Consider the following 23,073-nt stretch of genomic DNA (forward strand, 5'->3'; position numbering starts at 1 on the left):
CTCACATTTGAATCCAATATCTTGACATCTATTGGCACCAATATTGACAGCAATACAATTAATTTTATATTACAAAATATGGGATGATCTTTATCAAAGGCAACATCAGAAAACTGACAGACAAATGACTTTCCATTAACAGTGCCAGATGTGGTTATATAGTTCTCCTGGATATTATTTTAGTGGGTGAAAACTACAGTTAATAAATAGAACAGTTCAGTTGTAAGGGACCTACAATGATTGCATTGTCCTACAATCTTTAAAAAAAACCCCAAACCTGGATTTCATAATTCAGGAGGGATTGACTGCAAATATTCTAGGCATTCAAAATTCTCTATGTGTAGTGCAAATTGTTGCAAAGATTCCATGTTGTTAATCACTCTAGGTTTAAGAAGCACTTAAAACTTATTTTTTAAAACTTGTTTTAAACATATCACAGAATAATAGTAGACATGGAGTAGCACAAATCATATATGCCATACTTGTTTTGGGACAAATACAAAGGCTCTTCTAGACTTACCTGAAAACAAAGACAGCTCGTAAATTCTTCTAAAACCTACTGAAAAAAATAAAATTCTTCGTAAATAAAATTAATGTAAATTCTTCTAAAACCTACTGAAGAAAAAAAGTGTTAAAATAGGAAAAAATATTCTTGTATATAGAACTTCAGAATGCGGTTATAGTGTCATGTATTTTAAGACAAGCATTTTAACTACTGAATATTTATAATATCTAACCAAATCAAAATTGACTATACCTGCAAACACATATAGCACATATAACCCTCACCTCAGGTAATCTTAGAAATTATCTTCCTTGGCTATAAATCTTCAGATTACATGCTATTAACTAGCACACAGAGAGGTAGGAGGAGAAATAGGCATCATCAGAAGTTAGGTAAAGACAAGCAGGTTAAATAGCAAGGGGATTTCAGAAAAGAGGGAGCAGGGAAGTGAAATTTCCCTTCTATAACCTGAACATACATGTACTCCCTGCTTTATTTGAATTCCAGGGCTTTATAATTTAAGGAATTTTTTTTCTTGCTCTTCTTAAATCATACCTATAACTATACAAAAGCAATGTAACTGCAGTAACAATGAATGCACTTCCAAGATTATTGATTCAAACATGCTAACAAACAAAAGGTTACCTCTTCAATTTGATTTTGTGGAGCAGTATTCTCACAGTTATCATGGCCTGTACAGTTCTTAAACACTAAAATTCCAACAGAGGTGATCTCAGTAATTTTCCACACGCAGATGACAATGACAGGTTTGGTTTTTCTTTTGCTTGATACCACTATGAACAACCATTCACTGTCTGAGATGCTTTCTTCACCAATGACAGATGGTCTGAAAGGGGAGAAAAAAAATGGTAAAGTGAATATTTGGCTTCAGAACTGAAAACAGACACATCATGCTCCCCTTTCTCTACTATCTTAAAAATACCCACTGGCCTGTGTCCACTTAGATGCTGGTATTTTCTGAAATACTACCACCAGCTTCCTCCTAAGCGTGACATAAGCTGTAGCAAGCTGTCTGCAGTGATAGCCTGCATAAATCATCGCTCCTGAAGGGAACAGATGTTCAGGGTATGAAAGAGTAATACCACAATTTAGTCATAATTAAAATTCACCTTAGCATGCCTCTATCAGTGAGCAGAGAGGAACGTTTCACTTCTCACCTACAAAAATGAAATGCCTCTCATTTCTTCTGCTTCAGAAAAATTAAGGCTGAACCTTTTGTACATTGTTTGGGTTCCACATCTGACTACGCATCATATAAATGACATTTTTATTTCATTTCAACTGTTAGTTTTCTCCTTTTTCCAAACACTGGGAAATGACCTCTAAATGGTGTACTGCCTCTGCACAAAATGCACTTACAATTAAACCTTCAAAGGAGATTGTTGCACATTGCATGCAGAAATATAACCAGTATCCAGCTACAGATGAAAACTGTGCCAATAAACACAATCATTGGACTGACAACAATTCACTTTGAGCTGGATATATTTAAAAACTTAGGAGCTGAAGGCCTTTAAAAATTATTCAGTAATCTAAGATCACTGAAATCAGTGAGAGTTAGAGGATTAACTCAGGAAAAATTTGATCCTTAGTCTTGCAACTGCCATTAATGTTAATGGAATGTGTCTATACACATAATTTTGAAAATGTAAGCCTCATACTGCTGTTATTACAGTTGGATTACATTAGATGCATGACAGTTCTTTTGAAAAATTGGTTTCAATTCACAGGTCTTTATATCATAAGGCTACATCATTATAAAATATAAAGGATTTGTTGATTATGTTACTAAATGTCTCTAAATTCACTAAAGTAAAAATAGCTGAGCCTTTCATAGCACTTTAAAATTCTAAGACAAAAAAAATAATCTTCTAATCAGCATTGATACTGGCAATCAATTTTAAAAAACAACAAAACAACCCAGTCATTAAATCATGGTCTAGTTTCCCAATTAAATATATTTAGTGACTCTCAATGGATTAGATCCTCAGGGAATGTAAATTAGGTAACTTTATTGAATTCAGCTACTGAAATTTACCAGGACTGAGAATATGAACTGATATATTATTAATCCAATAAGGGTTTTGTAACCAAACTTACCTCTCAACAGGAAAGGGAATTTCAAATTTGCAATTGAACAATTGTGGTTTGTTTTCTTCCACAGGGATGTATCTACAACAGGTCAAGCAAAGACTGCAATTTTTAGATGAGAGACCAAAGGTTCCGTTTAATGTATTTTGATTCATATCACAGAGCAGTTTCAAAGCATGCAAACTGATATCATTTGGATGAAATGAAAGCAATGGATGTGATCCAAAGTCCCTCCATAATTCCACAGTGCAGACTGGAGACAGCTCAGAGTATTGTCTTTAAAATGTGTAAAGCGTGGACATTGGGATCCTCTGTACTAACAACTGCTTCCTCCCACACATCTGTTTTCCTGTTGTTTACAGCTTGGTAACACAAATGTAGTTCAATTTTTCTGTTCTCTTCTCCAGAGCCCTTCCTGTTCCTTGTTGAATTTAGGAATTTTGCCTTATCTCCACTTCTTAAACAGCACAAATGTGCTCCTGCAGTTATCAGGAAGTTATTTTATGGTTGCTGTTAAATTCTGTGAAATTTGGCATGGACTTCTTAAAATCTGCTAAAAGCCTAAATATTGCCATTGCCACTGATTCCAGCATCAAATGACTTTGCTGACACTGCCTGTACTGGGGAGTCTCAGGCTCAGAACAACCTTTCCCTGCACAGGTAAAAGTGCCAGGTAGGATACAGACAGGTGAAGATCATCCATGTACCTGCCACAGCATAATTCCCATTATTATTAGCCATGGCTAAATGGAACAATGCTAGATCAGGAAATGCAGAAGTGACATTAACAATTCCATTGTTAATGAATTAAGTATTTCACAGTCCTCATTATTAAACAATTGGGAAAAGTTTGTTATTATTGATTTATTATTCATTGAGAAAGCATGCAAGTTTTAGTAAATGAATTTTAGAAGGAGGACTCCTGGAAAATTGTAGGGGATCTCACAGAAGAGCTCGAAATAATCTCTTTACAAGGACAGGGATGACACGGATAAGAAACACTTATTCATACACTAAAGTTCCTTTTACATCATGAACAATTTTTTGAGGACATTTTTCTTCCAAATATTTTGTTTATAACCCCCATTTGTGTGGAAAGATTAAGTTGTTTGGCTGTATAAAACACCCTCTCCACTCAGCTTATAGGATGGCTTTACTGGTCCTGCCATCAATACAGATTTCAAATCATATAAGACTGCAGCAAGGGGGTGATGTATTTCAGAATTGATGATGTATTTCATTCATTCAGAATGAACAACAACACATCTTGAATCACACCTTCCTTTGACTTGTCCATGAATTCCACTTCTGGCCATAAGAAAACAGTGATCTTGTAATAATGAGGAGTTTGCAAGACCAGTTTAATTAATGGTTGAAAAATATGTCCACTAATATTGGAAAATAGATCTCAAAATCTCAACAGCAGTGAGTAAAAAGATGGACTGACTGTCATTTGTAAATTTTTGAGTTAGCATGTTTTCAGACAAGTTTCAGAAAGCACCTAAGCCTGGGAAGAGGGGGCTCTGATTTGCATTCCCAAAAGTAGTCCAAGTCTGTACCATGATCTAGTTTGGTGGGGTATTCATTTATTTAGTTATTGGATGAATATTAAGTGTTATTTGCCACATAAGCAAGGATTACAAGTCATTTGTCACACAAGGGCAAAAGGATGCTCTCAGTTTAGGTGTGCCACACCATGTAAGGGTGGTTTGGTTTCCTCCTGAGCAGCGTGGTACTTGGAAAAGAAGTGGCAGGTGATTCAGATTATAATGAAAGATGACATAAGGTGAAACTTAGAGATTGTTTGGCATCGAATGATAAGAGCCAGTAGATGCCTAAAGGCAAATTTAGGGAGATTACAGCTGCCTAAACCAAAGAATGTGATTAAGAAAAATTTTGTCCATCCTTTAAGGTCACACTCACAGTATCCCTCAAGGCTGAGAATGGTTCTGAAGGTCAAGCTTGTCTGTATTCTGTAGGATAAGCCTGCTAGCAAGATTCAAGCACAACAGGAATAAGCCCTCCAGGAATCTGCATGGTCAAAAACACGAAGCATGTTTTTGTTCCCAGCCTTGAATGAACAAGATGTCCATGAGGTTGATATCTGCATGGAAGGCACTACACGGTAATGAATAAACTTCTGCCACTTCCGATTGGCATAGACAGAAAATCAGGTACCTGAGTATCTTTGTCTTTCCTTATTTTCAAAAATAAATTACTCTTGCCACCTGAAATTGTCTGTACGTTGACACTTCTGGGCATCATGATCCTGTCTGGTTTGATAATTCAACAGCTGTCAGTCTTTTGGGGCCCACAAACCAGGAGCCTCCAAAGAGAAATTCCCAGTGATAGACACTAAATGCAGATACACTAAATGCAGAGACAAACAGTGATAGCAGCGAGTTTGTCACAAAGTAAAGCAGACATCAGCATTTAAATCAAAAAATTACCTGAAGAGTCATGGTAAAGTCTCATTTATAGAGTGGCCAAGTGTTTATATTTCCTGGGTAGAGAGGGGTCAGATTCTACAAACTTCTCATTCTGACAGAGTCAGTTGCGTATTTCACAATTCCCAGGACAGTGCCCACAGTCTCCAGTTTGCAGCTGCACTGGTATCTCTCTCCTGCTGGTATTGGCCTCTACAGCAATGAGAAATTAGCAGGGGAAGAGAGAAAAGGAAGGAAAGAAAGAAAAAAGGAAAGAGAAAAAGGAAAAAGAAAGAGGAAGGAAGGAAGGAAGGAAGGAAGGAAGGAAGGAAGGAAGGAAGGAAGAGAGAGAAAGAAAGAAGGAAAGAGAAGAAAGAGAGAGAGAGGGGAAAGAAAGAAAAAGAAAGAAAAAGAAAGAAAAGAAAGAAAGAAAGAAAGAAAGAAAGAAAGAAAGAAAGAAAGAAAGAAAGAAACCCCAGGCGTACATAATTTCCAAACAAGGTGTTTAAGCTGAGACACTAAATGGGATTTGATGCCTTTTTGTGACAAGATAAGTAACAGAAATAGAGCAAAAAGGACAATGGAAAGTAGAAGATTGCCAGGGGTTTTAGGGAGAGAGAATATCCTGTAACAACTGGGGGGAAAAAAAAAACAAAAAAACCACAAAGAAAACCAAAAATTAAATCAAACCAGGGAAGCTATTTGGCACATAAGTCCTTCTTGCATTGGTTACTTAGATCATCTACAATGAGATACCAGCATTGCTTCAACACAAGTGGATTTTATACGTGTTCAGACTTGCCTCTGAAGTTATCCCTACCTGAGGAGATTTGATGAGGTGATCTGCAGAGGTCCTTTCCAAGGCAAATTATGCTGTGATTCTCAGTAATCTGTCACCGTATAGCAGACAGCTGTACAAGCTTCTACCAACTCTAATTTACCTTCATTTGATAACCACTATGTTAACACTGAGTGCTTGATACTGCAAATCTACAAATCAGTCTGATTAATTTGATAACCTAATTTACCTTAATTTAATATGTTAACACTGAGTGCTTGATACTGCAAATCTACAAATCAGTCTGATTTTTATACACGTATTTTTCATCAATTTTTGTGCCAGAATTTACCACAATTTTCAAAACTTAAATTATATTATTGGTATTATAATCGATGTTAGGATGTTGAAATTATGCAACCAAGATCAGCAACACTGGTCAATAATTTGGTACAGAAAGTGAATTAAGTGTGTTAACTCAGCAAACTGACATTACACTCAGAAATGTGGGTAAACAGAATATATTACCTAAATGGAAGCAGCCCCTTCCCAAACACTGTTACGAATGAAGAATGGCACCTGAAGAATAACAACAGAAACTCTTAGAGGCCTAAAATCCTCATATGACATTCCCTAAGTCCCTGTCTGAGGACTGCACTGATCACGATCTGAGCCCAGGTTTGCATCTCCTTTTACTCTAAAATTATTTCAAAATTCTGTTGTCTAATTCTCCCAACACCTCTACCCTTTCCTTCACAATTCCTTTATGCTGTTCTTGCTTCAACAAGATTCGTAAGAAACTTTCTTCAACAACAAAAAGCAATAAACTACTAGGTTTAAAGGGAATAGCACATGACATTAGAAACACATTGACCTTGTATAAAATATATTACATTCTGCCTGTGTACTCAGACACAGCTGGATTTCACTTCTTTCTCTTTCCTCACCTTCACAGAAGTAAATACCAAACACTGCCATGAGCAAACTTTAAAACTTCGTGAATCCAAAACTTACTGTCTGGAAAAATACATATTCAATTATCAACAAGAGGACAGAATTTTTGTCAGTTCCCACTTTTTAGGCCTTTGAAAAATTGAGCAACACATTTTAAAGTGTACAGAACAGTAACAGAGGCATGAATCTCAAATATATCTTGCGTATCAATAAAAGTGTTATTATAATAAATATGAAACTCCCTGATATATCTTTATGAAATAGAAAGAAAGGCCCAAGTTTCCTTAAATAAAGTTTAAACAAAATTAAAATTCAAATAAAATCAAATTTTAAAATAAAATTTAAATTTAAATTCTGGTGGTAAGAACAGCTAATGTTCCATTCAATTACGCTCTCTGTTCAAATTCCAGATGCCTCTCTATGTGGGAAACATATTATGCCCAGGTCACATTCCTGTGTTTAACTAAGTTTACAGTCACTCCCTTTTCTTTAAATACTTGAGAGCTTTTTGTTTCTGCATGTTCTGAAGTGTCATCATTTATTGCCACGGGCACAATGGCTATATTTAACTAATAATGACAGCAGTTGTCATTAGGTTTTAAACTCACTAACACTAGGCTGACATATTATTTGAAGTATGTCTTAATACTAAATTTGATTTAAATTACAAACATCCCATCTTCTCTGCCAATCAACAAGCTGCATCCCTTCACCCTGACCTTTTCTAGGAGCTCTTAAGGAAAATAGGTCATGGCAGTAGAGTCCACTTGAAATAAAGAAAGCCCCCAGATTGTGAAAGTACTTCTGTACTCAGTTCACAAACACAAATAAAGGTATAGATTAATCGAGGGATGATCAATGTTGTTCATTATTTTTTGTGTGACAGGAACTTGAAATGTAGAATATGCGAAAACCATGCTATAATTCCTTTCCAATAAATGAAGTTACTTTGGGAAATAACTGAAAATATGCAAATGACTAACAATTAAAACTGCTAATACGTCTAACTGAAGATGGAATAAATACTAAAAACCATAATTACACTTGAGCACTCCAGAAGCGAAGAAAAATGTTTGCAGAAATAAAATATTTAGTATTGGAAGAGTTAAAAAGAAGTAATTAATATTCATTCATGCACTTTCATATGAGTCCTTACCTTATTTGCACTCAAGTAAACATAACATTATTTGGGGATTAAACAGGTGTAAATGCCAAACAGAATAAACAAGACAGGCCCTGAAGACACTGCAGCAAAATGCAGAATGATAGAAACTCAGAGACTGGGTGCAATGTTAAAACTCCCAGGCTCTTTGGCTGCCAACCCCAAGCTCAGTAGATGGGTTGATGGTTTACAATGCAAGCAATTTTATTTCATTTGGCAGAGAGGAGAGGCAGAATGCCCCTCAGTCACCCCTTCTCTCCATTTAGCTTCACCATTACTCTCCAGTTTTCCCTTGAACTTATGAGCACTGGATCTAGACTGATAATGGTTGGGAGACTCTTTGTCTGGTTCAGGATTTGGCTGAATTTCTCCATTTGGCATGGCTGGTAATCATTTGGGGTTGAGGGTGATTTTACATCAGGCATCAGAGATGTAATAATAAATTATTTTATTTTCAATATTATTAAATTATTTGTTATTAATGATTAAATTATTTGTTTATTATTTTAAACAGATTCTTACTGAAATCTCCAGATTAGTGGAGATACAGGTCTCAGTGTTTTACATTTCTTGAATAAATTTTATTTAAACATTCTAGCTGAGTGCAAAGAAAGGGATTAGACAAAGGCTCTACAGGCCAAGATCTTCATCTCTTCCCGTGTGAAAGGTAGGGAAAAACATTCCTATAACTACTGGTTCTTTGTATTCATAAGGTTGTATCAAAAATGTGTCTTCTGGGATACTGTTGGGGAGGTGTTAGCTTAAGTCCAAGCCCTAGGTAAATAGAGTTGTAATTTTTCCTTTTCTTTAGCATTTAATTTAAGTTGGTTTGGCTGTACCTTATTGTTTCCATGCTCTTTTATTAAACATACCATTTTAAGCCATATTTGGAAAGTATATTTCCAGTCTAGAAAAATAGCATTATTCTTTTTTTAACTGTTATTAATACAGAATTTTATTATAGACCTCTTTATCATTATTATATCCCTACAGATGTGCATATTATGAAAAGGTGCAGAAAGACACCCAGACATCTTACAGCCTCAGCCTAGCATAGAAATTTGTGAAGGAATTTAAGTTCTCTTCCTTTAAATTCAGGTGGATTATGGGAAGGGCATCAGAGTCTGCATTCCCTCAAAACAAACTACTGACACCTAGCTAATGAATACATCTTACTCTTTGCTGCTCTAAACCAAAGTACAATATAAAACAGTGCCTTTTAAGAGGGTAAAAGGGTAAGAAATAAGGCATTTTTTAATCTATAGATGTATATATATATCTGGAATGTAGTAGATACTATCATTTTATACAATCACTTGAAAAAGTGGAAGCTCCATATAAAGGGTTTAGTCATTTCTGTTTAGCAGCACATTGGCTTATCTGAACAATTCCATTTGTATAATTAATCTTACACTTATGTGATTTTTGTATTAAGGTTTTTCAATCACAAAAAAGTTCCCAACCTATTATTGAAAAAATATTCCATTTGCTGATGTTTATTACCCTGACCAACTTATCTTATGTGCTTATGTGTGTGCAAATTCATTATCACTTTTGATTATCAGTTTACATCTAGTTAAGTTTTCATGTTTCCTTCTTTAAGGCTAATTCTTGCTCCCAGAAATCAACCCATCGTGATGGAAAATATCCTTACTCCAGTAACAGCATTGAGCTAAAGCACATCACAAAGGTCTCTCATATTTCATTAAAAAACTGCCAATGTTAATGCACAGGACTGTAAAACGAAAGACCAGGAAAGAAAGTTAAAATCTGAAAATACACATTTGCTATGGTCATGGTGCCATCAACAAGGCCGTCTGGAAGAAAATATTTTCAAAATCTGCTGTGGAAACTCTTGAGGGGGCACTGCTGAGCCTGCCAGAGTTCCACAAGAGTTTGGACAATGCTCCCAGGCACAGGGTGTGACTTTTGGGGTATCCTGTGCAGGGCCAGGAGCTGGACTCCATCATCCTGATGGGTCCCTTCCAACTCAGCATATTCTGGGATTCTGGGATTCTGTAATTCTGTGATTTGTAATTCTGTGGTTCTGTGTGATTCTGTTATTGATAATTCTGTCATTCTGTGTGATTCTGTGATTTGGCAGTTCTGTGGTTCTGTGTGATTCTGTGACTCTGTGTGATTCTGTGACTATGTTCTTCTGTGATTTGGTGATTCTGTGATTTGGTAATTCTGTCATTCTCTGTGATTCTGTGATTTGGTAATTCTGTCATTCTCTGTGATTCTGTGATTCACTGATAAATGTGCCTTTGATTCTAGTACCAAAGGAAGTAGTAGAGTTTGCTAAGGGAAAAAAATCTAAAGAAGAAAAGAGAGGGCATATTAGAGTGGCATCTCTATTACCACTAGATTCCTGTATTAATTAAAAAAAAATACTAAAGATTTCAATGCCACTGAGCAGCTAGAAGGGAGACTTCAGTATTGAAATAGTTCATAAATTAGCATCTTTCAGATTTCAAAAAGGTCCTCACAACAGAAAAAGGCTGTAAGAATCCGTAATTATAATTTGAATCTGAATTTTCCACAATAAAAGAGTAAAATTAGTTTTCTGAGAGAAGCTCTTAAAATGCACTCTAGATGTTGCTGGCGTCCTTCTCAAAGAGCAGGGTGGGTTATTCTATCTTTCAGGAAATGATCAAGTTATTGTGGAAATAATCAGTTATATTTTGATATATGATGGTAGAAGAGAAAACATCTATATTTTATTACACACCTCTGGTTTAGGTCTTGAGATCTCCAACCTAAAACTAGGATTAACTCATAATATATGATTATTTACATATTACTGCATAGATTGTATTTTTCATGAAAAATCCCAGTATAAATACACTGAAATAATAACATACAATAGAGTCATTATAGAAAAATTTGTAAAAAAATGTATTAAGTTCAAGTTCAAAGAGAAGATTCATTCTTTTTTGAAACATAAAATATGACAACTTTAAATTTTATGTGCTGTTGAGAAAAAGCCCAAGAGTACTTAGAATGCGGCTTGGAATTTAAACATTTCCAAACTGATCAATGGTTAGAATCTGTCTTTTCACTGATAGTCCTTGCAGAAAAGATGTCCTATTTTAAGTGTAATCACACTCTGAAGCATGATCATGGTAAATGGCAAACACAGAAACTGAAAAATTGCTGAATGGAACATGAAGTGTTCAAGAAGCCTTTTTTCCCACAATAGTATGACTGATATGAACAATATTTTATGAAGGAGTGATGGCTACTTGATTCTTTTACTCAGCAAGTTTGCTAAAGTCACTGCAATTAAATCCAATCTAAATAAGATAGTACCAGTTGAAGAAATTGGCAAATAATGAAGACAGCATGAAGCAGTACACTGGAAGCAGCTGAATTTCAATGGTAATGAGGTGAGGAAGTACAATAAAAGCTGGCAGAAGAGACACAAGGTAATAAAAGAATAAATAAAATGCCCACTATATTTAGAAATTCAGTGACTGCAAAATATATTTGTCTACAAACAAACACTCAGTTATGTGTAGTCTCATAAATTTCCACTAGTTAAATTAAAAATTTACTACTAAATTTCCAATAGTTAATTAAATACAACCACTGACCATCAGCAAATGACACACAGGAACTACACACTGCAGAGAATCAGCTTTTTGGCACAGTTCTGCAGCACACTAGCTCCACAATAGTCCCCCACAAAATAGCATTTAAATTGATTTAAACTTAAGCTTGAAATTTGACACATTTTTGTTTGCTAAACTCCTGTTGGAATGGCACCCTGTCACTGATATGTCACATTATTTATTATAAATACTGAATTAAATTAGAAGCAGCAATGGCTTTCAATTTTTATCCCAGATCATGCAATTTTTCACCTTATGTTTGAATCCTTCTTCACTTAATCAAACTCTTAAGTTAAATTTCAGTATTTTAGAAAGATGAGATTAATAAATCCCAATAAACCAAGACATCAGCATCACTAGGGGTTACACTTCATCCAGGTATTGATGTCACTTCAAGCAATGAAATATATGCAAAACTATACAGTTCTGACAAACTTTGTGATTTCTACTTGAAATATAAATTTCTACCAAGGTGTTGACCTTGCAAATATTTATGTTTAACTACAGCTGTAAAAAGTTAGTCTGATCTTCATGGTATCACTTGCCCATATTTGCAGGACTGTATGACTGATCTTCCATTCCCATTTACATTTCCAAATGTAAAAAATATTTGCTGCTGATATTTGACCTGGTTACCTGTGTGTTGAGGACTGGAATGTATAAAGACAATAAAATCAGTGTGTTATAGTGATTTACACTGACCAGTCACACCACTCTATGCTCTCTGCCAGTCTTGGGCTAGAGAAAGAAAATACAAAATAGGTACTGGCTGTCCCTATACAGCTCTAAAACCTATCTTCAATATACTGTAGCTTTTAAAAAATCTGCACATTACCATTCATTATATGGGGTCATATAAATAGGGATTTTTTTTAAAGTAAAAAAATATACTGTAGAGTGTTTTACAGAGAATTTGTGAATGTTTTTAACATCGCTTCTGATTTTTGAGCACATAGAATCCTACGCCATGAACTGTCATTTTGCAGTTCTTTTAAACTTGTAAACAGGGGTGTTAAAAGGCCTGTTTTCTGGTATTGGTGGCTTTTCTACTTACAGCAGTGACTTTTTGCTGTTGTACTTACCCTTTTAATGGACACACAATATGTCACTCTGTGCCCAAGCTCACCTACTCTTTCTTTTCTCAAAAGACAAGGCACATCTGCCACCTGCTCTAGTCTGTGTCCCAGCAACAACTGTCGAGCAGCAAAAAGATTGATTATCAGTCAAAAACCATTCAACAACACCAGATTTTGGTAGGTTAAGCTTGCTGATCCAGCAAGAGATGGTGTGAAATTTTCAGTAATGTGTGCCAACATTTTGGTGCTAAAAGAACAGCAGTGCATGTCACAATGAAACACAGCCAAAGATATGCAGACAAAGCACAGAAGTTTTTGTTTTGAACTTGGCTTGCAAGAGGAAAATGAGAGAAAGAAAAAAAGACTCACTTAATGACTTTGAAAATCTGTCAAAGCACTCAAGTCATATGCGTGGAGAAACTAGAATACATGTACCAGTGAAGACTTTGTGACAAACAGCAAAATCCTACAAAAATCCTCTAATAATAGGATTGTGTAAATAATTCACACAGCACAAATAGCAGATTTATCACACACTTCTGCAAGAATAAAAACAGTGATCTGTGCTTTTCTCTGAATATACAGACCATTAATTACAGCCCTTCTGGTTATTCCATCACCTGAATCATACTCACATTAATTTTTGTTATTAAAAGGAGATTATAATGTATTAAATTGATTGTGTAGAGCACAGGCTCACTAACAGAAGTTTCTCTCGTAAATCCCTCCATTAATATGTAAACAAGCCTTTAATTACTGGACTCACATCATAATTAGTATTAGATGTTTCTGTTTAGAGGAAGAGTTATACAATAGGGATTTTTTTTTGTGAAATAGCCAATAATGAGTATGCTATAGACATTGCCTTTAAAGGTATTTGTAGTATTATCAGTCTCTAAAAGAATTAGTGAAAGATCACTTGAATATTTTGAAATTTTGAATGAGTTATTTAATACTAAAATACATCCCCTAATACTTCCCTAGATAAGAAATGCTATTAAAAAGCTATGAAGAAAAATAAAACCAAAGACTTGTTTATAAAGAATGTATGTAAGGAAAAAAAATTTCCCCAAAATGCAAAAAAATCTGTATAAAAATACATTCAATATATACACAAAATATGCAAAATGTGTGAATAATTTGCTCTTGTTTTTTCTTTGTAATCCCTACCTTTCTAAAAAACCTACCACACAATTTGCTACAAGATTATAAAAAAAATCAAACATTTCATGTTATGTTAAACAATTGATCTTATTTACATTTCTCATTGGAATTGTACACTGCAAGATTCCTACCTTCATATACACCGTCTCAATAATAACTTTGCTTTCTAGAATATTTAAGGTTGTAGTAATTGTTTTATATCACAAATGCTGGCTGAATTAAAAGTTTGATAAAATTCCCAAGTGGTATCTTCAGTTTGACATTAAACCCTACTTAAGCTACAGTTTTAAAATGCTGCCACGAATTTGCAGCAGCAATCTCACAAGGTACTTCACGATCCTAAAATTACAGGGCAAACATTTACATGAATACCTCAACTGTAGAGGATTCAGAAATATTTTTCACCCCCTTGTAAAAACTAAGACATAATTACCATTTTGGTAAAAGAATGAGAAGGAGCAAACAAAAATTTTAATAAGGGTCTCACCAAACAATCTAAAATTTAGAAAGCGTAAGAAAGAAGATGTTCCATACTGCAGTATTAAACTTCCAAAAAATGGTAAATGATAGCATTAATGAATCCAATCATACATTCTGGATTATTTTTGTTAGTGGAATAAACCTAATTAATTATGTCTGTTTGATGTCACTGAAACCAAACAGTAAATTCAATAATCTCTTTACATTTTCACCATTTAACCTCCTGCAGGCTCCCTAATGTCTATTCAGATCTATATTAAATTAAGTACCAATGCTAATGAAGGGCAATAAATGTGGCTGTCAGTAGATTTTTCTTTCATTAAGCACATTATCCTCTTACTGAGCTGTAAATGAGTAAACATTAGTTTTGCTAAACCATGCAAAAAGACAGGATGAAAATAATTTTTAATTGCACCCCTCAAGCCATTTGCTGGGGGTTCTCAGTTCTGGTTTTGGGGTTTTACCTTCTGGTTTTTTTGAATGGCCACAGAAATGTTTCTCCAGTTGCAACGTGGGCTCTGTGCTTGGTTCTGGTGCCTCGGTGCCGCCTGCCAAGAACTCTCATTGTGCAGCCATGTTCAGAGTCAGCTCCTCAGAGCTCTCCTCCAGCAGCTAAATGGATGCAAGGGGGAAGCAATGCTGACTGCAAACAGAGTTATTTTGTCACTAGGATTGGATCAGGGCAAACAGAACTGGAAACGGACAAATCCACTCTCAAGTCATTTGATGAAATAAATTTTAAAATAAAATTTTAAAATGCTGCCACGAATTTGCAGCAGCAATCTCACAAGATACTTCATAATCTTAAAATGACAGTGCAAACATTTTCATGAATATCTCAACTGTAGAGGATTCAGAAATATTTTTCACCCCTCTTAAAAACAAAAACATAATTGCCATGCCAATCATATGAACTGCGCTAGGGGTAACTCAGAATTTTATTGATTATCATTAGAAATCATAGCGTGAGAAACACACATAACCTTAAAAACTTGGTTTTAAAGCACTATGCTCTTTCATTTTAATGTCAAATAGTACTGTACTTAATTCTGTAACTTATTTCACACAGCATTTATAAGTATTTTTAACAAGTCGTGCATTTTAGAAATAGTGTACAAAGGATGGAAAGTTTCATGTAAGCTTAATTTAAAGCAGAAAAAGGATTTACATTAGGGTTTGAAGCAAAAGCTATAGAGAAAATTTATGAACGCAAGAAAATTTGTATTAGAGGTTACTGGCTTAATTAAGGACACAGAAACTTTAGCAAAGAAATCTCTCTTGTGCCATATTTCTAAGCTATGACTTTGATGACATTTGGCTGCTGTTTAATAACTTTGGATACCTCAAATGCCCTGTGGATATGACATGAGTTTGGAAACAGAGAACACAGTTCATTCTGTTAAAAAAGAAAATCCAGTTTAGGATATGAAAGAAGAAATACAATATTATTTTCTTAACTCTTTTTTTTTACCTTTTATAGTAGTTGTGTAAAAAGAAAATCCAAGCATACAGTCATTAAAATTCTTCAGAGTATAAGAAGAATTTCAAAGCACCTAAATCATAAATATAGAAAATACAGAAATTGAACTCTTCTAAACAAAATACACTTAACCTGTCCCAAACTGTGTTTATTCAGAACTAATAAAATACTGGAAATTAGTTGCTGTGAAGTTTTTTCATGAAATGTCTTAAGAACATCACAAGAAAATAAATCACCTAAATTATTTTTCAAAATTTATCAAATAAATATAGGAAAAAATTAGATTCTGAGAAAACTCCTAATTAAAGAGTGCATAATATGTAGGTTATTGCTTCTAGTTTAAAAAGTAAGAACTGGTGACAGTCTTTTCTCAGGCAAAATTTCAATCAAATTGACAGCAATTATGCCTGTACAGTGACTGCATAGTGGGGCTTATTGTTAATTGTTTCTGTTTCCCAGATAGCAAAACATATTCAATACAGCTGCCAGGATAAAATTAAATAAACTAATAATCAGCTTAAAAACATCACAATACTACTTTAAAATGCCTCTATCACGTCTTCCGAATAATAGCACAATAAAATAGTGAATATGTTATTGAATGTAAACATATATTCATGTATAGTGAACCTAGAAATAGTATGATTATATTTTAAAAGAAAATAAAAGGAGAGGAAAGCAGATTTATAACAAAGTGTTGTTCTTTAGCAAGAACATGTGTGACACAAGGTCTCTCCTTGTCTTCAGCAAGAGGTTCCATGCACAGCTCAAAATTTCTTTGAGGCCTAAGCTGTGAATTCCACTCCCTTAAAACATTTTGGAAATTTTCCCATTCATTTAAATTAGCACTGAACTGATGCTTCACTTAAACCATAATAGCAAACACATAATCAAGTTTCCACATTTCTTGAATGGCAAAGTGACCACATAAGAATCTCAATTTTTTTTTTTTGTCTTCTTTTGAGAATTTCCAAATTAAGTTGTGCTATTAAATCAATGTAGCTCCTTTGGTGCTGAGTACTAAATCATATAACAAGAAAGCCAGAATGTGGCCCTTTGAAAAGTAACTGTAAATGACTTTCAAACACTAGGGGAATTATATTAATATCCAAGTCTTATTAAACAAAATTAGCAATCAAAAAGACTAAGGTTTTGGGAAAAGCCCTTTCAGAAAATAGCTACCAAATAAAAAATTAAAGCCCTTTGAATTCTATTTGAGGTCACAAATCAAGGGATCCCCTGATGACTCTAATCATCAAGTTTTGTCTCAGTTTACAACAATTTTCTCCCTCAAAACAGAAGACACCAACAACAAAAAGCTTTTGATAAGGACAACTAAGTTAAGCACGTTATAGCACATTTTGTCTTTTCTTTCATCACCTTTATGGTACATTGCAAAATCCAATTGCTCTCTTGGATTTCCCCCACAGACAGAATCAATTCATTTTGGATTAATTATGGAGAATCACATTCTTCTTTACAGATGGGTCAACTTATTGGCTATTATCCATCTATTGTTCAGTCTTGAAAATGTGTAAAGTGGACTGGCATGCCTGACTCGCTGTAATTTTGTCTTCCAGGAATGTTTGATTGGAATCAATAAGGTTGTAAAAGCTATTTTAATTTAGAAATTTGCTAATCTTTTCTTGTCAGCTACTCTGACAAATTTCTAGGTCAAGAAATCTTAATAAAAATTAGAATATCCACTGAATCATCATTACAAGGTGACTGAACTGCAGCACCCTTGATTAAAAGCAACAGAGGAGAGCTTTGATTACCTTGGCTGACCTGTGGGAACACTTTGAGCTCTGTTTCTCTCAGATATAAGAGATATAAGAGAGAAATTGTCTGTGCTGCTTGATTTGTAGCTGTCTGTACATCTGATGCTCCATCACAGCTCTGAACAGATTTTGTTTGATGTGGAGAACAATGTTGAAGTCGTGACCTTCTTGATACCATTGCTGATTGCAGGCGAATGTTGTGGGCAAATAGAAGCTGTTTAGAGCTTTGCTTCCCTTCAATAGAAAAAAACAGGTTGTTTTCTTGGTTTTTTTTTTTTTTTTCACAAAGGGAGGGGAACATTTCTCAAGACAAATACAATAAATGCAGTTAAAATTTTATCTTTTTGCTCTGGTCTTTCAACTACTCTAAATTAGTATTAATGGACTGTACAGAGTTGAGAAAAGCCTACAGTGTCATAATTAAAGCTGCAAAATGCCTTATGAAACTGTGTTAATACTTTCATCCTGATTCTTATTTCTGCAAACATTATTTCAGATTTCAGCTCAATTAATCTCTGCACAAGCTGGGATCAGAAGGGCAATGCACAAAGTACTGTAGGACAGGATTATGGTGAAGTACAGCAGGTATTTCAGCTACGCTGCACTATGCCTTCCTCACACAAAATGAACATTGAATTATCTCATAAGCTCAAAATAAAAGCCCCAAATATTTGCATAAAAACATTAAAAATAATGAGAACAAAAGGGCCCAGCTTTCAATTTGGGGCTACTATTAACGACACAAAATTACTTTATACCATAGGCCAAAAGTCTAGATGTAATATTCACCCATATGAAGATCAAGCCATCCAATTTTAGCCAGTCTTTGGAAGATCCAAATCAGCACAAGAGTAACTGTGCCAAGAGCAGAATTAAGATCAAGATGAAGCAAGAAAGAAACTGGATGAGATCAAGCCCTCACTGTCTTTTCATATTCAAGTAACTCCTAAGTATCAGAATAGTAAAAGCAATTAAACTTTGGTTTATTCATGGCCAAAACACTGAGGTATTTTTGCAATCATTAAAGAAGGAACTTGTACTTTCAGTTAGTTCTACATTCTGAAATTCAAAATTTCTATTCCGCTCCTCTTGCACGATTTTCTCATTATTCATCATTGTCTAACTAAAGCAGATTCTATATTTCTTTTTAAACAGAGAAAACAGGACACCAAAAATAAAAAAAAATACTCCATACAATTTTCTAAGGCATAACTCTGCACCTGAATAATATTGTTCTTTGCTAAGTTAAAAATACAGTTACTTTAACAGACGGTGGCTCAGTAACAGCGAGAGAGGTCAAAGTTGTCCCACAGTTTGGGATGTGAATCCAACAGCAGGATAATGACAGTTGCCAAGGATTTGTGCTTGCTGTTGCTTACTACCAGTGCTGCCTGTCAAATTGTCTCTTTTTCTCATACGGAAGCCGTAGAATTTTTAATGGATTATATAAATTTTATTTTTATAATCTCAAAATATTAATTATATAATATTTATTTTAATGATATTACTAATTAGTATTTATTATAATAGTCTAATTAATCATTAAATATTATTTAATACTTTTACATAATGTTGTTTTTATAATATTGAAATATTCTATAAATTATATTTTTATTTTGCAATTACTTACTATATAAAATGAAGTTACGTCAGATGTAAAAATCACCATTTAGCCCTTCATTATTTGGTCATCTCTTTGTTATTTCTAGTCATCCATTTTCACCTAAATTATTTATCTATACTTGTATCTATAGCTATCTATAGAGTATAGATAGATATACTCTATCTATAGATTGAGCATCTATACTCTATTTGACAAGCATGTATTCTTTGCTTTCTTTTATTTCAGTACTTGTTCAAAAGATACACTGATTTATTTCAATGTTCTCCTATTTCAAACTACCTTTTTTTTATTCTTGCAGCACTGTCTGAACAGCAAAGGCATTTTGTTTATCTATCAAAGGCAATAAAAATTAAAGTATTGGCAATATCAGATCTTAACTATGATGGAGGGATTAAGCAAGTCTTATATTTATCTGTAATTTGTTCACATTTTTATTTTTTTCCAGCATTTACAATATTGTTGCACTACATGCATGTGTGTTCCAGATAACCATATTCATCATTACCATTATTAATAATAATGCTCATAATATTAATGGTTATAATAGCTTCATATTGATAGACGAGCACAGGTTGTTTCATATATTATGGTCCTGAAATATTTTCTGCTGCAGGCCTGCATTAACATCATCATAAGACTTTTGAAAAGTCTAAATTTCATTTTATTATACAAGAAACCTAGAAAATACAATATTACACTATTAAAACCCAAAGCCTAATAGTTTATCAAATTTAATGTTTGGCAAACTGCCCTGATAATAACTCACTCAGCAAAGGACAGCTTTACACACATAATCTGCATCATTTTGAGAAGGACCTTCTTCAACAAACTAAACTGACCTCCACTCCTCGAGCACAGCAGCAGGAAAGAAGAGATTATAATTTTTGATTTTATTTTAAAAAATAAATCATCAGATCTCCCACTTTTTCCTAATACTCTTCCAATTACTGGCTATCATGAAGCTCCAATCCATCCTAAATGAGTGCACGCTGAGTAATAACCTAATAAGTACAGGCTGTCTGTGAAACTCATGTCCCACTACATTTCTTGGGAATTTTGCCAAAGGCTTGAATGAACATTTTCTCCTGCATCTCTGAGCTGATGAATAGAAAGAAACTGTTCCTCCTTTCTCTGTCGCTTCCCCACTGAAGCCCTGGCATCCCACAGATCTCTGGCTATGAAAGTTTTTCTCCAGCATGCTTAAGAAAAGAAAAGAAAAGAGATCAGATTGCTCAGGGAGGCGAGTGCGCTTAGTGCAGAAGAAAAATGTTTGAACGGCTCTTGGTTATCTCAATAATCTGAGATCATTTGTTGTCTCTTCTTAATTAACCAAGAAACTACAAAGCACCCGACGAATCTCTTCTGTGTCTCCCCAAGCTCCAGAGGAATGGATCTTCTTTCGTGCCTGCAACAGGCAAAAACTCCTCTTTGCCTGAGGAACTAAGCTCTGCCACACCATCAGGGCAAAAAAATGAGAACATACCCATCCTTGACTGAAATAATTATCCTGAAGAAACAGACAATTGAGATATCATAGCACAGTTTTATTGCCTTGGTAGGTATCAAGTCCAAAACCAAAAGATTGAAGTGCCACTAAGACTTGCGCAGTTAAAGGGCAAGGCTGCCATCTGCTCCCAGGCTCCTCTGTGAGGCAGGGAAACACGGGCACAGCCCCAGGGATGTGGGATGGAAGGGCACAGCCCACTCCAGGGCTCGGCCGCTGGCACAGATCTGCTCGGAATGGAGATCTCCATCCCTGCTTTTGCACCCCGGGATCTGCCCTGGCACAGCCCCATCCCTGCTCCTGACCCCGGGATCTGCCCTGGCACAGCCCCATCCCTGCTCCGGAACCCGGGATCTGCCCTGGCACAGGCCCATCCCTGCTCCTGCAGGATCTGCCCTGGCACAGCCCCATCCCTGCTCCTGCACCCGGGATCTGCCCTGGCACAGCCCCATCCCTGCTCCTGCAGGATCTGCCCTGGCACAGCCCCATCCCTGCTCATGCCCTGTTTGACCAAAAAGGAAGAACTGGTTACTGGAGATGAGGAAATGTGAGCAGACAGAATTGTTTTAGATTCCAGGACCACTTAGTCAGCTGCAGATGCATCAGGAATAAAGGATTTGCAGTTTTTAGAGCTAACATTTTAAATAAAGATTTAAGTTGAAAATCAGCATATCTGCAGGGTTTTGAGTTATTTTTCCCTTTACTTGAATGAAACTGAAGGTACATCAAAGCAAAATTATAAACAAATATTAAAAGTATAAAATTTAAAAAAAATAAAATTATATTGACATTTTGTATATAATAAAGTATAAAATATATTAAATGCTATACCTCTCTTCATACTTATTCTGAGACTGACACTAACAAAATATTTACTCAATTATATTTTTACAATTTATCACACAGCAGGAAGCTCAACCTCTTTGACAAATGACATGAGTGAAAAGTTCCCATGACTTCACTCATACTTTTTTTGCTAATATAGGCTGTGCATCCATGTGGCACAAAGACATTTGCAAAGTTTAGAGCTGATCTCTTTTTTGTGATGATGCACATGCCATATGGCATTTTTCCAGAGCACTTAGTAGACTTCTCTTGTTTGCCATAAAATGAAAGCAAAAACTTTTTTGTTAATTGTTAAGATTGATGATCAAATATTGATTTAAAAATGAACTAATCTTGTATCATTGTTTTCTCTACAGCTTTTGAAAACATGGTGGGATTCAGACAGTTTTGTTTGGAATCTCTCTGTACTTTGCATATTTTTCTGGAGTAGCAAAATTAGAAAGTGAACAGGAAATCTGGAAGTTATAAGTAGAGAAATTACACTTCAATCCACATTTGTGGATTGAAATTAATGATTGATTATATGTACAATTATCTATACTATCAAATCAGAAACACCGAAATCAAGTCATACAAATATCCAATAAATCCATCTCTTCTCTTGTCTTCTCCCTGCTGCTCTCCATCTCCTCTACCCATACTGAAATTGAAACACAGCTGCTGCATTTCAAAGTTGTTTCCACCAAGACACTACCAAGAAATCAGGAGCTCTGGAAGTATTTATTTCTTTCGATAGGATGTGTTCTTTTTTCTTGATTTGGTTTGTTTGGGTTTTTTTTTAATTTCGGAGAAAACAAGTTTGCAATAGACCTTCAGATAAATTGCCTCAGCCGAGGTCAGAATTTACATAAACCTATGACGCTGGCTTTTGGACATACATAACATTTTACCTATAATTGACTGATACAAACTGGTCACTTAATTGACTTGGGTTTTTTGCTGGCAGGATTTTGTTAATGATATTTCTGTACAGTGTCTAACACAATTGGCCCTGAACTTGCCTGAAATGTCAATGGAAAACATCAACATTAAGGCAACAATAAGGCAATAAAGCAGAACAGAATCATTCTGTGAGCTAAAAGAAAAGCCAACTGTACTGCTGGAATATAATTTTAATATTAGATAATATCAGTATCAGTCACAAAAATCAGAAAGAAATGCAAATTTTATTCAGTAACATTGATTTCCATTTGATTAGTTTGATATCTTCGATATGAGTGACTATTCCCCTTTACAGATCTTAACCTTCAAACATACCCTGGTGATAGTCATGAGCTCAAACCAGCTTTGTTCACCCTGTGCTCACCGCTATGAAGTTCACCCAGCCTAGCTCAGCATCCAGTCTGAAGAAGAAATGAGCTTTAAGGGCTAAGTGACATCCAAATGGGCAGCCTTGTTCCCCTCTGCTACCTCCTCCCCTTGTCCTGGACAAGTTCTCCAGCCATCTTCTCAGAGCTGACACTGACACAGGACAAATCCCTTTAGTGGAGCTAAATCACCAGAAAATTATCATTTTTTAGGCAGAATCAGATGTTTGCCCCTCTATCTCCAGGGACTGTTTCACTGT

This window comes from Passer montanus, unplaced genomic scaffold (genome assembly GCF_014805655.1).
Source record: "Passer montanus isolate IOZ18808 unplaced genomic scaffold, ASM1480565v1 scaffold54, whole genome shotgun sequence".
Lineage (NCBI taxonomy): Eukaryota > Metazoa > Chordata > Aves > Passeriformes > Passeridae > Passer > Passer montanus.